The 16,931-nt window shown below is 37.5% G+C and overlaps 1 protein-coding gene across 2 annotated transcripts in view; it reads right to left on the bottom strand.

Moving 5' to 3' along the window:
• Positions 1 to 16,497, bottom strand: part of HS3ST5 (heparan sulfate-glucosamine 3-sulfotransferase 5) — a 245,783-nt gene extending 229,286 nt beyond the window's left edge. For both annotated transcript variants that reach the window (XM_075202944.1, XM_075202945.1), the window contains exon 1: positions 16,414 to 16,497. The gene's annotated coding sequence lies outside the window, so the exon portion shown is untranslated. The remainder of the gene's footprint in view (positions 1 to 16,413) is intronic.
• Between the last annotated feature and the right edge of the window lie 434 nt (positions 16,498 to 16,931).

Below are 16,931 nucleotides of genomic sequence, written 5' to 3' on the forward strand. Positions count from 1 at the left end.
GAATTAATTTTATGGTTAATGAATTTTATGGTTGTTAACATTTTATGTACACTATTTGATTCATACCTCCATAAATAAGTTATTTAATCATCAGGTTTATATCACTAGTAGACTGAATTGTCAATTCCCATTTCTTATACACCCTTACTTACATTCACCACATTTTTCCCCTGTCTTTTTCATTAATTGAAGCTAAGTTACATCATATTTCTATTACATATTTTATGTCATATGTCATTCTTTTCTTTGTGCTAGAATTTCCTGATTCAGGACTATACTTTATATAGGACCTATTTGACAGAGAAGCGCATTTCCAGGCACACCTGCCACTTGTATTAGAATAATCCCCATGTACAGAGCAAAGCTTAAAAGACAATAAATACATAATTAATTATAAATAATGATCCATCATAATGCAAAAAAAGAAAAAGAAGTGTACAAAAATTGATCAATCCTCACACTACAAATAGCTGACACAAAATTATTGCAAGCGGGAGTCCTTGGGGCTCCTCTTCACCAGTCACATGTGTCTTCCCCTGCCTGTGATAGGCTGCCAGTGAAGAGAAGTCCAGAGGCATCTGGCCTTGATTATATCGCATCAGTCATTCATACTGTGCGGGTGGGATGTTTCTTTTGTTCAATAAAGCTGTATTTGAAAATGTTGTATTTGTCTTTCTTTTTTCCTACTCTTTTGGTAAAATGGGCAGAGGTCTTAGGAACTGCTTTCTACTATATACCACCCGGTAATGCTTTTACTCCGCTGAACCCCACAAGCTGTTGCTTCTCCAAAAATGCACCGCAAGCCTATGCCCCAAAATCTAGCTGCATTTGCACCGCAGAGCATACTTTTTTGTTTTGTAAGGGACCGCCTCTACCTTTATCTTCCTAAAGTATTTGTTTGACTGCAGAATGTATAACAGAATCTACAATACATTGCATTGTGATGTTAGTAGCTGTAACTAGTAAGTTGTATTATACTCTAACTTGCTGATTTAATAGAGATTATGTTTTAAAATGCTAGAAAAAGTGGATTTTGCTATAGCAATTCTTAAAGGCACATTTGCCTTATTTTTCAAATGTATCCCCTTAATGTAACCCTTTTACAGTACAACAGCTTCGGGAGGCTATGACATGCCCCTAATTTGGCACATAGACTGTACAGAGGGATTGTATGAAACTATACTTGGCATATACAAAGCAACTCTTGAGGTTGGAGTGCTTTTAAGCAGAGATGCTCAGGCTCGGTTCCTTGAGAACCGAACACACAGGATCCGAGTACCAAGCCTAGCCGTCTCGGTACTCTCGCGCGCCCTCGGAATCGAAAACGACTCAAAACATCATTGTGACGTCGTCGGATCTCGGATCTCGCGAGTTTTGGATTCCTTTTAAAGATCCAAAATAATGGAGGGTGGGAGGGCGGGCGGACCCCCATTTTTCTTTTCTGCCACTGCTGTGTGCAAAGGTGTCCTAGATGTGCTAAGAACTGCTGTGTACTTGTGTCATTGCTCTGTCGCTTACCATCCAGCCAGGTCGCTGCAGTATTTGACTGCAAATGACTTGAAATGAGAGTTATTGAGGTTAATAATAATGTAGGAACAAAAAAGAGCAAAAATATGTGATTTTAGCATATTTTAGGATTTTTCCTAAAAAATCCAAAACCAAAACTAAAACACATGAGGGTGGTTTTGCAAAAACCAAAACCAAAACACAAAGCTAATCCAGATCCAAAACCAAAACCAAACCCACTTCACGGGGGTCAGTGAGCATCTCTACTTTTAAGTGTATGACTTTGGCTATTAGAAATTTTGAGGGACTATATTATATAAATAATTTGGTAGCATATTTCCTGTACCACAGATCTTATATTATTATTTAATGTACAAATCCTTTGCCTGCAACTTGAGAGATAAAGTAATTTAAGTTCATGAGAAAAGACACCGTATGGACCTATAGTCCTCAGAATTTCTCTTCAGTACCACCTGAGGATTTTGCTAATATGGTACTGAATAAAAAAGAAATAGATTGCATCACCATTGCTCAGACTTTTTAAGTGAACTTGCAAACATATTAATAAGTGTTCTGCAAGCTGAGTAGCTGTGTCATCATCCTCCATTATCTGATACTAATACCATCATGACAATCATCTACCATATTAGATGATGACATAGTTGACAATTATTATTGTAATTTGTAGTATATTAAGTAAGTCCTTGGAGCTGAAACTTAATAAACACTGGCTACATAATTGTGCATCTAAATAAGACTCTAATGCAATCCTTGTACTGAACTTACTTCATCAATGTAATGAAAATAGAAAAGATTGCCTTGCAGATGCTAGGATTGCATTAGATGTTGACGGTCTTTTTAAAGTTAATTATAATAGGGGACAGAGTAAGTCTGAGACTTTGGTATTGTACTCAGATCAATGATTTTAGCAATACTAATGCAACTGCTTCTGCAGCAAAGAGAATCTATCTGAAGAGCCATGAATATTCTCCTCTATGGTATCTTTTGAATCTGGTATCTCAGTGAATTGAACTGTGCATAATACACCTAGGGCTAGATTTACTAAGCTGTGGGTTTGAAAAAGTGGGGATGTTGCCTATAGCAACCAATCAGATTCTAGCTTTCATTAATTTAGTGCTTTCTACAAAATGACAGCTAGAATCTGATTGGTTGCTATAGGCAACATCCCCACTTTTTCAAACCCGCAGCTTAGTAAATCTAGCCCCTAGTCTACATATATTTCATCCAAACATTGTTCCAGTATTTATATTTTCTGAGATGGGTTTGCAACCACTTTGTAAGCTCTAACAATGCTCAAAATATGTGTTTTATGGGCGTGATTTAGTGATGTACACAAGGGCATTTGAGCGTCGCAATTTTGCTTGTCTTATAAAATCTGACACATTGCACAACCTGTGTCAGTGTTTTGAGTTGTACGTATTTAACACGTGCTACCTTTTATGCATAGAGAGACGCAGGCATATTCACATGCAAGTGTAGTACATTAGGGTCAACCACACCAATGAGCTGCACACATATTTACAGTTAAATGTGCGCTTTGCAGACATATTTTTTGCACCTCCACAAAGTAGGTGCAAGTGTTATACTTGCCATGCAAGTGTTAGTTATGTCTGTATTCACAGCTAAGATGCTCCTCAGTGTAACTCTATATATAGAGACAAATGTATTTAACTCTAGATATGGAAAAATGTATTTAACTTGCATCCATGCAGATCTGGGAGGGTGCAAGTTTGCAAACCTCAGTGCAACTCTAAATCACCGCTATCAGCCTAAATGCACAGACGTGACTAAATACTGCCTATGCATGCTTAATCTCTATCCACCCCTTTATCGAACCAACTTTGTTTCACCTTTATTTTATAATTAAGCTACTCATGGAAGTGTGCCAGTTTTAAACATTTACTTACATTATGTCTCATTGCAAACAAGTATGCTCTAAGCAATGTGTACAGTTTTGTTCTATAGGTCTTAACATAATGCTGTCCATAAATGCTGAGATAAATACTACAATTACAGCTGGTATCGAGCATTTGGACCAATATTGTAATGGATAATGGTCCAAAAATGAACCCTATAACGAACCTATTAAAATGAATAGAATAATTATTAGGCATGTTGTAAAGGTATTCGTAAGACTGTTATGAGCCGCGGCTCCCTGAAGGGCCGCCACGACTCACTTCTGGCGGTCCCAGGCGTCCCGGCCGTCTCTATGACGACCGGGGCGTCACTTCCGCCTCCTGCGTCCCGGTTGCCTAGGCAACAACCGGGACGCTCTGACTCGCCTGCCGCAACACCCGGCCGGCTGTCATGCAGCCGGGCGCAGGCGCGCAGGAGGAAATATTGAATTAAACAGCTGCAGCTGCCAGGGACTCTGGAGGACGGTAGGCGGTATGCTTTTATACTTGTCTCTCTATTTTGTATTCCAGTGCTTAGAGGAACTATTATTTCTGTCAGGCTTAATTGGGATTGGCTACATGTATGGGAGGAGATTCTGCTCGTTGCCTGATTGGTTCCTCTCACTATTTAAGGCAAGTGAGGACATAGCCTCATTGCCAGTTATAGCTTCCTGTGTAGCTAGGCTCCTGTTCCTGTTTGCCTGCTCCTGTACTGTATTCTAGTTTGGATTTCCCGTGTATGACCCCTGGCTTGTTTCTGGACCTCGTTGTATTGCCTGTGACCCCTTACCTCGGCTCGTTATCTGGTATCGCTGCCTGCTGCCGGCCCTTGACCTTTTGCTTGGATCTCACACTGCTGTGTTCTACTTCGCTACCTCAGGGTTCTCCCCAGTCAGTGCACATTACACGACCCTCCGTTCATCTGCAGCCAAGTCTGTCCCCACCACTAGGGGCTCCAGCGAACACCAGACTTCGGAGCAGACTCCGGGTTTTGTCGTGCTGACTGAAGGAGTTCCTAACAAAGACAACCGCAAATAGATGTGTGCAGTCATCTTCCAACCAAACAAATACACCGGCATGGCAAAGAGCATCTGGATCGCATCCAATCCAGTCACCTATGTTAGAGACCAAACTGAACATTAACACTCTGGCTCATTGCTTATGCTGAGTGGCAGGATTGCCCATGTGTGGTCTGCTTAAGATAAAACCTCCCCTTTTATGTTATGATCATCGTGGTGCATCACGATCTATCAAGCACAGTTTTATTGCACACTTGATTGCTCAAATTGCAAGTAAATTTTGGTGACTGGGTCACCACTGTGATTGAAACATGGCCCAAGCACAAGTTGTTAATGCTGTCCTTATACTGTCGCTCTTCTTTTAAGAAAGATATACTAATTTCACCTGGTGGTATTCATTTGACCGACAACAGTGTGAGCAACAACCACTTTATAGACAAAGAAATTCCGATGACAAGAAGCGCGACAATGATGAAATGCAGGCGTACGAGAAAACACCCAAAGCACATTTCCGACGACTCTCCATGCAGACTGCTATAAATTGCGAAGATACAGCATGCCGTCACTTCAGTTGTACGTCATCAAACAGAGCGACATGGACATTTCTAAATTTAAAGCTGCAATGGCAGGACCTGGCCACTCTACCATTTAATCTAAGGGTTACATTCAAACCCCTCAGTTTTCGGCTATGGTTGTTAGAGGAACAGAGGAACACCACTAAAAATGGATGCGCGTGGGAGAGGCACATTAGCAAACTCTTTGGCATAAGTGATAGCGCAGCTTTAAAGAATATCACTCACAATCTTATATTTAAAATAATGTGCAAAGAGATTAGGGGTCATTTACAGCTCATCGGTGCACAGTAGGGCCATTGCAGCTGCAAAAATAGGCACAAATTCTATTTATTACATTATTGTACCTTCATTTGTGCTTTTGTGCTAGTACTTGTGCTACAATCTGCTGTCTATACACAGAGATAACATCTTTATGAAAGTGCACAGAAATTGTCTTGAGGACAAACATAATGACCTGCAGACATAAGTAAAGTGTTGGGTCTTACTCCCATGACAGTACAAAATAGCAGATACCATAAGGAGCATGTTGCTTTGCTTGGGCGAACAAGAAGGTGCACATAGTTTAGGTTGTAGTTTTATTAATGACATTTCAGTGGGCAGCGGCATATGTACATGCACATGTGCAAAATAAAGACAAACTATTAAAACTGAAATTACTGACAGATACATTAAATTAATTCCATATGTTGCTTCCCTTAAGTTGTTATATAAGAAAAGGAGGACTAAAAGAGCAAACAACTTCATTATCAAGGCACATAACTGATTTAGGGGATATCACCAAAGACTAGATACAAGCATAGTACAAATGTATGCAAGTTGTAGACAGACATATTACCATAAACATGGGCACATTAGTGCAAAAGAAGACACATATGTGACAGACCCTTATTCACAGAAAATGGAATAATGTCCCCATGGTACACTAAAAGAAAACACATACTGTTTGTTCATAGTACAACTGTGCAATATATCATATAAATGTACTTGGTAAATGATGAATATAATAAACTAGCTATGTAATCAAGTACAGTAGAAAGAGCATAAAGTAGATGACTAGCACCATTCAATCATGGAATCACATGGAACCCCACATTTGTCTTTTAATATATTTTTGCTATAGCAAATCTCACTCAATGTTGTCTCATGGCGCTAAGCGAATGGTAAGGCCAAGGATGTGTATACTGTAATGACTTGAAGATCTAGGGCACTACTACTGTTGGCTAAGTAAGTCTAAAGTCCCCATAAGTCAACATAACCGATTATGATGACCTTATGTGAAAGTCAATCATTTTATTTATTTGTCCCGGTGACAGAATAAAAAACATATTGCTTGATGTTTTTATGTTTGTTTTGAAAGTCTTACTTAAATGACTTTAAATGACAACAAATGTTGACAAAGGTTTGTAATAGTACAGGAAAAACATTCCTTGACAAAAATGCATCCAGCAGGTACATGAAGACAACAGGATAGGTGGCTCCGTTTAGTGCTGAGGGTTACTTTTACAATTCAGAACAGTTTAAAGGCTGAGATAAATGGTGAACTTTTAAAAAGAAAAAACAGGATAGTCAAGTGTCATAAACATTACGGAACTGATAGAAGCCCACCCCCATTGCTTCCTTGTTGAGAGCCAAATGCCGTAAAACAGTTACAGGTACCTATTCCTACTAATATTAAAAATTCAGATGTATCATGGCTTTCAACTTTTAAAGAATAGATTAATAAGAGTTAAAGAATTTCAGTGCCAAGAACTGGACATTCATAGGAAAATTAGGAAAAACTTCATGTCAATCTGTAAAACTGATATAACTTCGCTCAAGATAAACAATTTATTCTAGGCTGCATTTATTATGGATATTCCAAACATTTCTCCCCAAAGCCACTAATGAATGGAAATAATTATGTAGTACTGCATATTTTTGAACATGTATGCATATTTTCTTTCATTTTTAATTATTACATTTAACAATGCTTTGCAATAGATTAGTTAGTTAATACATTTTAAGAAATGACAGGAGTAGGTCTTGTTTGCTAATGTATAATATAAGTGCTGCATAGAGAAGATAACTTGGATTGTTAATGGACTATTTTAGGTTTTCTGCCTCACACGCACCACTCTAAGCATTAAATCTTTATGTTTCAGTTCTGCATTTTCTATACATGTTATAAATGTAACTAGAGAGGAATAGAGAGTTAGATTAATTCCCAATACCCAGATCACTGCCCCAGATGACTTCATTCCATTGCAATGAATTTGAATCCCCTCTAGCACTCTGGCCTAGATTCATCAAAGAGATAAATATTTAAACCACACTATATTTTATATAATTCGCTTTAAAAAAAAAAAAAAGTGTCTTTATTTTTTACCAGTCTTTGTAGCAGAAACACATCTAACCAATAGATTTGCAGCAATGCTTTGGATTAGCAATAATTCTTGAGAGATAATCAATGTAGTAGTAATAGGAATTGATCTGAAAAGATTTGACATATATATATATATATATATATATATATATCTATCCTCTGTCCCTGGTCTGTATTCACAATGACATCACAAAAATATATTAAAAAATATAAATCCCACACTTAGCAAAGATTATACTCATAAGTACAATAAGATATTTAATTTCCAAATTAGCGACCTAATTTTTCTCTATAGCTATCAGGGACTAAGTAAGGGATTAATATAACAGATGCACTACGACATGATTAATGTAGTGTATTCCCCTGAAATTACAGATCAACTAACCCTCCCCAATTTGATTTGAGCATCATACCATTACTGTATTGTTTGTTTGTTTTGTAAATAAACAGCCTGGTACTCCTAGCGAACCACAAATAAATACTGCAATCTTTCGCAACAATTTCCTCTCTAGTCATCATGTTCTGTTCCATGTTAGATGGTACTATTGTGACTTTGTGATTTACCATCATTCTAATAGGTTTCTATTATCCAAAATGTGTACTAAACTATGTTCATCTTCCTAGCATTGTTTGGGCTGTGCAAATTAAATTTTAATTGTTTGCACATTTTAAATTAGAACCACACTTGTGCTTTTGTCAAGTTACTAATAGAGCCAAATTACATTCAGTCATACAGTATGCACCAATGATCACGTTTTAAGATGCCCATACAGAGATCCAGTTGATCGGTGAATCACAACATATGTGGCAGATTTCACCACACTCATCTCCAGTGGCTTACCTATTGAGCCCAATGACTGGCCCTAACAGGGACGGAAGTATTATATAAAGGGAAGATGGGTTCTTTACAGTACTTCAAATTCGATTGCTGCTCGAATTAATGCTATCTCAACCATACACAAGTTGAAAAACATGTAAAAGTAATATAGGAAATATATTTAAGCGCTATCTATCTCACATAGATCTGAAAGAATACAATAAGTATGAAGATGTTACTTATATTGAAATGACGACAATTTCAGTAGTGTGATCCCAACATGTAAAAAAAATATAAAATATACAAATAATAGTGAAATATACAAATAATAGTGTAACACTGTATATATAAACAAAAAGTCCAAACTCATAAACACTCAAATGCAATATAATAATCAATCATTCAAAACATCCATCCAAGATGTGAGTCCCCTTTTGTGTGTACTCCCCTATAGGTAATAGGCTTACTTAATGTAGTCTTGATATCTTCATACTTCAGCATTCAGGCTCCTATTTATAATGCCAGTGAAATCACATGATACAAAGGTCAAACAGAATCATCAAACCATCCGTTCACCAAAGCATCCATTCATATAATTGATATACAAATACATCTAAATGGATGTCCGATAAACATAATGAAAATCACTTAGATATTAAAATCCATCAGAAGAATTTATTATGGCCAAATCCATAAATCACCAACCATATAATAATTTTTATAAACATATCTCCAAATTTCATAAATAACCTTCCAACTCTTAAAAATCATAAAATATATTACTATTTTATAAAAATGATCTTAAATAATAAATAAAAGTTCCATAATAGTGTGTATATCCTAATACCAAATCCATATGTCTGCTTTGTTTGTTTTCCAAAACTCATTGTGGTATCCCTTTTTTTGAAAATCTGTATGGTCAGTATAGCAGTACAAGCTGCTAGTATTGTTGATGTATCAGTAGGATGATGCCATATATGTGGCTGGCTGGATTTTCAATAATGCTAATTTGTGATCCTTTATCTTAGATTTTGACTAGATACATTGTCCTGGGTGACCATTCACGCCATGATGTTGACCTAATGTAGGTTTTAACCAAATCGTCCAAGGTAATCTGTGCGCTTTAGTAGTTGTTAATTGGCTAGGTCACACCACACTATTTCAGGAATGTAAAAAAGTAATTTTCAAAACTCACTTATCCTGTAAAATCCATCTGAAACAAAACATATATTTTCTAATAAAACTCCTCTGTAAAGAAACTAGAACACAATATTTCATTAGACGCTATGCACAATGCACAGTGAGATTGTGCTGGCTTCTTATACCAAAGGTCAGTTCTGGGTGTTAAGAATTGTTATAACTACCATGATAAGTGAAACATTTTTCTTAAAATTAGATGACTCAAGTCGAGGCAGGCATTTTGCTCATTGAAGGGAAGGGTGACACAAGCATTGCTTGTGAAAATTTTGTTTTATGGATACAGTCAGATGTAATGATGACCCCTCTACAAGTAGCACAAAAGCAATTATAAATTGTAAATGAATAGATTGGCTTTCTAGCGGTAGAGTTCTTCATTATCTCTACATGTCAAAACATACAAAACTCCTGTCATTACACCCAAGGTAAACCATGAGATGATATGATCTCTATAGACCATTTACTAGAAGGTTGAACAAAATATCAGGGTGAGAGATACACATTAATCATGGTTCTAGTACAATCCCCTAGAACTATGTTATAGGACTATTTAATGATTCATAATAAAGCTTAATTTTCAAATTAATATATGGGATGAACCAAGCCTAAATGTTTTATACGTAGGTATTTATTCATAAAAATATTATCGATAATGTGTTCATTTGGACCTAATATCCAATGGCAGGGCTGATATATTATTGATATACATAAGAACTGATGTATTTATTGATACTATAAATATCTAATTTGATGGATTTATAAGATGATTATACTAGTACAAGCAATAGTTGAAATAACCTCCCTGAGACTAAAATCAGCGTAGCCTCTGATTAGCTTATTAAATATTTAGAATTATTTAAAACAGCATTACTTATTCTAATGAACATGAATGTTTTACTCGCATTCATTATTATAAATTGCATGCCCTTTTATAGAAATGCTTAAATACCAAAATGTGAGATATATGCAATCATTAAAAAGTATTAACACTAAAAAGTAGTTTGCACTAAAATTTGTATCTTTGTATTGTATATAGTTTGATACGTGAGTGTTGTGCTCTCTATGGACTAAGAAAAGGTTTAACATGAATCAAAGACTGTTTTTGTCAATATTAAATATATTTTATAAACATATAGTTACTTTCACAAGTGTACATACATAGTACAAACTAAAGGGACATTGCAATAATTTATAGATGCTTTCTTTTGATTTTTAACAAGTAAATAGAAATCATCTGTTGTCAAGATCCACATATTGATAGATGTACTTAACGATAATGATTATTTTGTACACAATGCACTGCCAAATGAGTTGTAGCTCACTCATTATTACATTACTGCTCCTGGATCATTATTTTATTATTTAGTAATTAGAAAATGGCAACAATTTACCTAGGACATCACACAGACATTATTCATTAAGATCACGCTGATACAAAAGGGTGAAGAAGCACCTGCACCTTGGCGTCACTACAGGGTATACGGCCACTACGGGATCACCACCTCTCAAGGCTGGATAGCCCCCCCCCCCCTTCTGAGCTCCCACTTCTTTCCTACACAGCCCAACAACACACTATTCTGCCCCTGGTCCTGCTCTTTAGAGTTTGTAATCTAAATAGGAGAAGGAGGAACAAGAGAGGCACAAGGTGTGAGTGCGCAGGTTGAAACTGGGATGAGTGAAAAGAGGATAGTGAACTAAAAGGAGTCAGGGTGGGGTTCTCTAAAAAAATACATTTTAAGTGACTACTTAAAGGTTGAGAAGCTGGGTACAGTCTAAGTGAGCATGGAAGCGCATTCCAGAGAAGAGACGCTTTAGAAAAAGCAAATAGTCTTGGGACAAGTGAAGTGTGTAGTTGGGAGAGTACTTTGAGATGAGATTGAATATATATGTTGGAGAAATGTGGATAGTTGCACAGATTAAGATTAATACTCTTCATAGGTAGTGCAATGATTGGAAGAGGGTCAGCAAAGGATTGTGTGGTTGATTCAGTAAATGTCACGAGTTCTGTGTCAGGATGGGCCTCGAAGTCTGCTCAGGTGGATACTACCCCCAGAGAGGTGCGGAGTCTAACAGTAGAGAGGTTTTCACCAGGGATCCCCGCAAGGTGATATGGACTTAGCGGCTCTCTAACCACAGGTCGCGGTCCTCTAAGGGGGCGATGAGCGAGTCTAAATGGATGGTCAGGAGATAAAGGTGGCAATGTGAATATGTCAGAGCGATAAGGCGGGTCCAACAGGTAAGTGACAGTTCTAGATAACAAGTAAGAGAAACAGTCTATGGGGTGCTGCTGCACCGAGGTTACGGTGAACAGGATGGCCCTGCAGTAGGTTCGGAGGAGACGCACAACGGTCTGCAGAGAGTCAGCAGTGTCTAGAGAAGGTAAGTCAGGTATGCACAAAAGAGCAAAGCTGCAGGATGATGAAGCCCTGGAGCAGGATCAGAAGTGATGCGCAACAATCTGCAGAGTGACGGCAGTGTCTTGGCTGTGGAGGAGATACAGGTATACACAGGAGAGTAATAGGCTGCAGGATGATGAAGCGCCGAGGTCCTGATGAGCTGGAAGCCCTGGAGCAGGATCAGAGGTGATGCGCAACAATCTGCAGAGTGACGGCAGTGTCTTGGCTGTGGAGGAGATACAGGTATACACATGAGAGTAATAGGCTGCAGGATGATTAAGCGCTGAGGTTCTGATGAGCTGGAAGCTCTGGAGAAGGATAAGAAGTGATGTGCAACGATCTGCAGCGTGGTTGCTGAATCTAACGAATAACGAGCTGAAAGCAATAAACAGGAGCCAAAGGAGATGTCCTAACAGGTAAGGAGACCTGAAGATCTGGCACCTTAGTTGGCAGACAGGTGATTCAAATAGACAGAGCTGACAGGCAATTAGCCAATCAAGTGCATACAGGACGTTTTGAAACGACCAGGTGTGTGAGCATGCTCAGTTCAGACCAGCAACTGAATGCAGGGAGTGAAAACCAAGGGAAACAGATATGAATAGAGACCAGAATTAATGGTTAACTGGTGCGATGTGTAACAGGAAATAAGCCTGCTAGTGTCACCGGGCAGTCTGTGGAGGGAAAGGTTATATAGAAGAGTGTTACAGTAGTCAAGATGAGATATAATGACTTCATGAACTAAAACCTTGGTGGTATACTGTGTCAGAAACAACATGTATATTAAAGATACTGTAAGTGGCAAATTGGTTGGCAGATTTAAGGACTATCCCAAGAACCCAGGCCCAGTAATTGGATGCGCTGATACTGTTGCTGGCAGTAATTGAAAGTTCGAGAACATTAAGCCATGATGACTGACAGCTTGAACTTCACAATTGTCATCAGGGAGAGAGGGTGATGGGGCGGGGCTTGTTGTGTACAGCATGGAGACTGAACACCAACTCAGAAAGAGACAGGCTACAGAAATAGTGAGATGATTGAGAGAGTTAGATAGAGAAAGGTCATTAATAATGTTACATTTATTATCTACCGAGCAGGCATTTGAGAGGGCACATGAGAATGGAGTGCTAATTTTAGGAAGCAGAGGGATAGAAACAAAATCGTCCAGGTTAATGAAGGAGGTATCATGAATGGAAACTTATGTAACACAGAGAGGCCCTGGGTTTGGAGAATTATCACCATCAAAAAATAGTTGAAGCTGAGATAGAAAAGTTAGAGAAAAGAGAGATTTGTAAGAGATAACATTTCATAGACACAGCAATGGTCCTGGAAAATGCGACTTAAGGACCAGTATTAGCTCTTGGGTGAAGTGACGGCACAAAGCAAGGATTGACGGTATGACGCGTAAAGCAAAGTGCGGTCTGGGAGAGAGATGAGAGAGCTTGATGATAAAGTGAAGAAGAAAAAAAACAGGGAGGGGTCATTGTAAGGTGGATGTGGGAGAGGATAGCAAATAAAGAGAGGTTTCATAAACAGGTGCTTCCAGTGAAAAGCTGCTGTGATAATCAAGCTTACTGTGTTGATTCTTGCTGTATGGCGCTGCAAAATCTCTGGCGCATTATAAATAAACACCGATGATGATTGCATATTGCTTGACTTTACCTGTCATGTTTAATTGTCATACGACTTTGAAAATATTATCACTTAGACAATATCATTATTTCTCTTGCCTTCCACAGGACAGGCCTACATTTATAGGGGAAGCGGATGGAGGACACATGGCCTTGTTAATGAACTAATCAGAGGGCTACTTCACTTCACAGTGTGGTGGTGTGTTTGGACCTGATCTGCATTATTAATACATACTGAAAGTATCATTAGTTTTACCGGTTCAAATGGTGGAAGCATATTCAACACACTGTACATAAAAACTAGCTAGTAATAAATTACTGTTTAGACTGTTCACAAACGTTTCAATCAAGTAATGGGCAGAAGAGCACACAATCTACAGTATATTGCATGCTCATTTTAGAAATTATTAGACCAGGCTTGTAAGGACAGTCATGTAAAAAAAACCTCATTCCTGTAATTTAAAATTTTCTGGTAAAACTTATTATTATTATATGATTTTGGAACTAATAAAGGTACTCATTAAAGAAAACATTGTTTCTAGTAAATATTTTTATAAACACATTTGCAGCATCATATTTCATGTTATGACATTATCCATCCATTTCTGAACATCAAACAAGTCCCTTTGAATGAAAACTAAGTCATGACTTATGCTACTAACTCATGTTAGTTCGGGGAGAAAATATGTAGCCTACTGTAGTCAGGTTGCAGTAATAAATAAACAATGTAATGTGTAATGACTTTTTGCTAAAATAGCAACTCTAAAACCAAAATCCACTGTAATAAATATATATGTATATATATATATATATATATGTGTATATATATATATATATATATATATATATATATATATATAAATTGTTATTTTTTTGTATTTTTTTTTTAAAGTGGATTTTGATTTTAGGGTTGGTTGGCTTTTTAACCTTAAAGTTAATAGGGTTGGTGTCCTTCAGATCTATCTCACAATTTCATGGCAAGATGGTTTTATTTGAATCATGGATTTACATGTCTATAACACAAAATATATAAAATTTCCCCTATATGCCTTATTGTTCTCTAATGGATTTCCCTCATTTAATCTACAAACAAAAGGACAATGACTCATTCTTGACTCACTCTATGGAGTTCTATGAGTATACAATGTGTAAAACATTCTGGACTATGTCTGTATCAGAACAATTCATATATAGAATCTAACTGAAGATCTAAAAATAAACTCAGAAGGTTTATTTTACAGTCAAAGCACAGCCTTGTTTACAGCATACTACTAATGCAATTCTTAAAACGTACATCAGACATAGGAGATATTTAAAAATCTATTCTTACATTAATATGCTATAGTTATAATTGCATCAGTCAGCATAATGTATGGTTCCCAAACAAATTCAGAAGGAACTATAAATCATGTAGTCACCTGTGCATTCCCTCTAGGCACTTGAGCACCTGAGTTTTACTAATGTCATGTATTTATGTGTGAACTCTGCACCATCCAGTGCATTTGCATATGCTCTGAACGGATTGTACCTTAAAACGGCTCATGCAGTCTACTTGCCAGCATTATTCTAGAAATTGACAAGCTCTAATATTAGCAAATCTTTTCTGTTATGTTGAACAGCGTTATGTAAAGTTGCCCACATTTGGATATCATTTCCAAGAACCTCTTCCTGCATTTGTGTATGCAACTGACTGTGCACCTTACACAGACATAAGATGCTGCCACCTCCCAACACATCATAACTACTTGACATGATCATAAAACAATCCTACTTTATTTTAAATACTTCGATTTAGGAGGAAACAAGCAAATAAGTATTATATTACACAACAAGGTACATGTCACTGTGCATGTGAAAAAGCAATAACGTCATGGATAAAAACGGGGATACTTTTTAGCACTAAAGCAATGGAAATGTGCATATACAAGGTACTAGATTGAAGTAATAGGAGTTATAGCTTCACCTCTCACAGCAGCATGCTCACCATGTGTAACACATACATGAAAATGAATACATACATTGTGCTTAAGCTTTTCCTAGCTACAATTAATTGACTTGTGGAATGTTTACATCTATTGAATACTAATGCTGTCAAGACAAAGTCACATTATCATACCGTGTCTAAGAAATCAAAATATAAAACTATGAGGTCTGTGAGATAGAAACACTTGTGCCTACAAATGACACTATACAACCCCAATAAACTGTCAGCACTCTAGAAGGATAAACATTATAATAGTAATGAGAACCACACAGGTGGCAGTGTCAAAGTTAAAAAGTTTCATTAATTGCAATTAATAAATTCCTTATAGCTGTCTAGCTGTGTGTATTATTGTTTTAGAAAGTCTGGCTGTATATAGAACATAGTGAACAGAGCTTAAATTAGATTTGATGTCTGACACAATATCAAGATGAATGTAAAATGTTTGAATCAATGCAGAAGGTAGTTTAGAGTAAATAACCATACTTCCAGCACCCTATAGATTATCATTTGAACTGCAGTTTATGTGTGTGTGGTTGCAGTGAATTGGAGGGAAGGTAAATGACTTGAGATATAACGGCTTGGATATTCCCTAGGTTGTTCAGATCCGCATGCTAATAAGAAACCTTCCAGATAGTGGCCAGGTAATGTTAAATCGTCCCTCCTCTAATGATACTGCTTTTCAATACCAGTGATTTAATTTTAACTGGCTCTTAAAATCTGCTCAAGCACAACCTTTGTATATTCCAAAAATGCCCAAGATATCAAAATACTCTTTGAATTGTAGCAATTTAAGCAACTCTGACCACGATCAGGAATTGAAACAGTGGATAAAATAGTCATGTGAAATACCCACTGCTTTTGGAGTGTGCTACATCCCCGAATCATTAAAATTCTCAAATGTTCTCAACTAGTCCACCAAAGCTGAATAAAATCTAGAAATGACATGTCATAATATAATAATGCCTGAGAGCGTGCACAGCTAAATTGCATGCATTCAGGATGTTCTCACTTACCAGCAATCCTAAAGTAAGACAGAGCGGAGCTCCAGCATATGGTTGAGTCTGCTGCAGCGGCTACTGTATCCTAGGAAGATGCTGATCGCAGTCTACGTATGGAAGGGGTGAGCAGGGTAGCTGAGCTGTGACACATAGGAGCCAGGGCTCAGGATTCGCTCTCTGCATATCCCTGTGAGACTGAAGCCAGGTGCAGGGCACACTCCCGCAGAGAGGCGCAGGCACGTCACTCAGCTAGCAATAGCACAAACTGCCTCACCAAGCCACAGTCTCTAGCTGTTCCTGACAGAAAGGGAGGAGGTGTCTTTGCACAGTCAAGCCTCACTGACACTGTCATGTTCCTTCTTATTTGCTATTTTGGAACTTCTCATGAGTATTCTATACTGAATTGGTCTGTGATTTATGGAATAAAACTTTTCACCATGACAGTAAACCTCAGGGCACGTGTGAACAGGTAATGGAGTCACGATTTACTCTAATCTGCATTCTTCAAAATTTAGAATTTAACAGTAGAAAAT

Source organism: Mixophyes fleayi, chromosome 3 (genome assembly GCF_038048845.1).
Source record: "Mixophyes fleayi isolate aMixFle1 chromosome 3, aMixFle1.hap1, whole genome shotgun sequence".
Classification (NCBI taxonomy): domain Eukaryota; kingdom Metazoa; phylum Chordata; class Amphibia; order Anura; family Limnodynastidae; genus Mixophyes; species Mixophyes fleayi.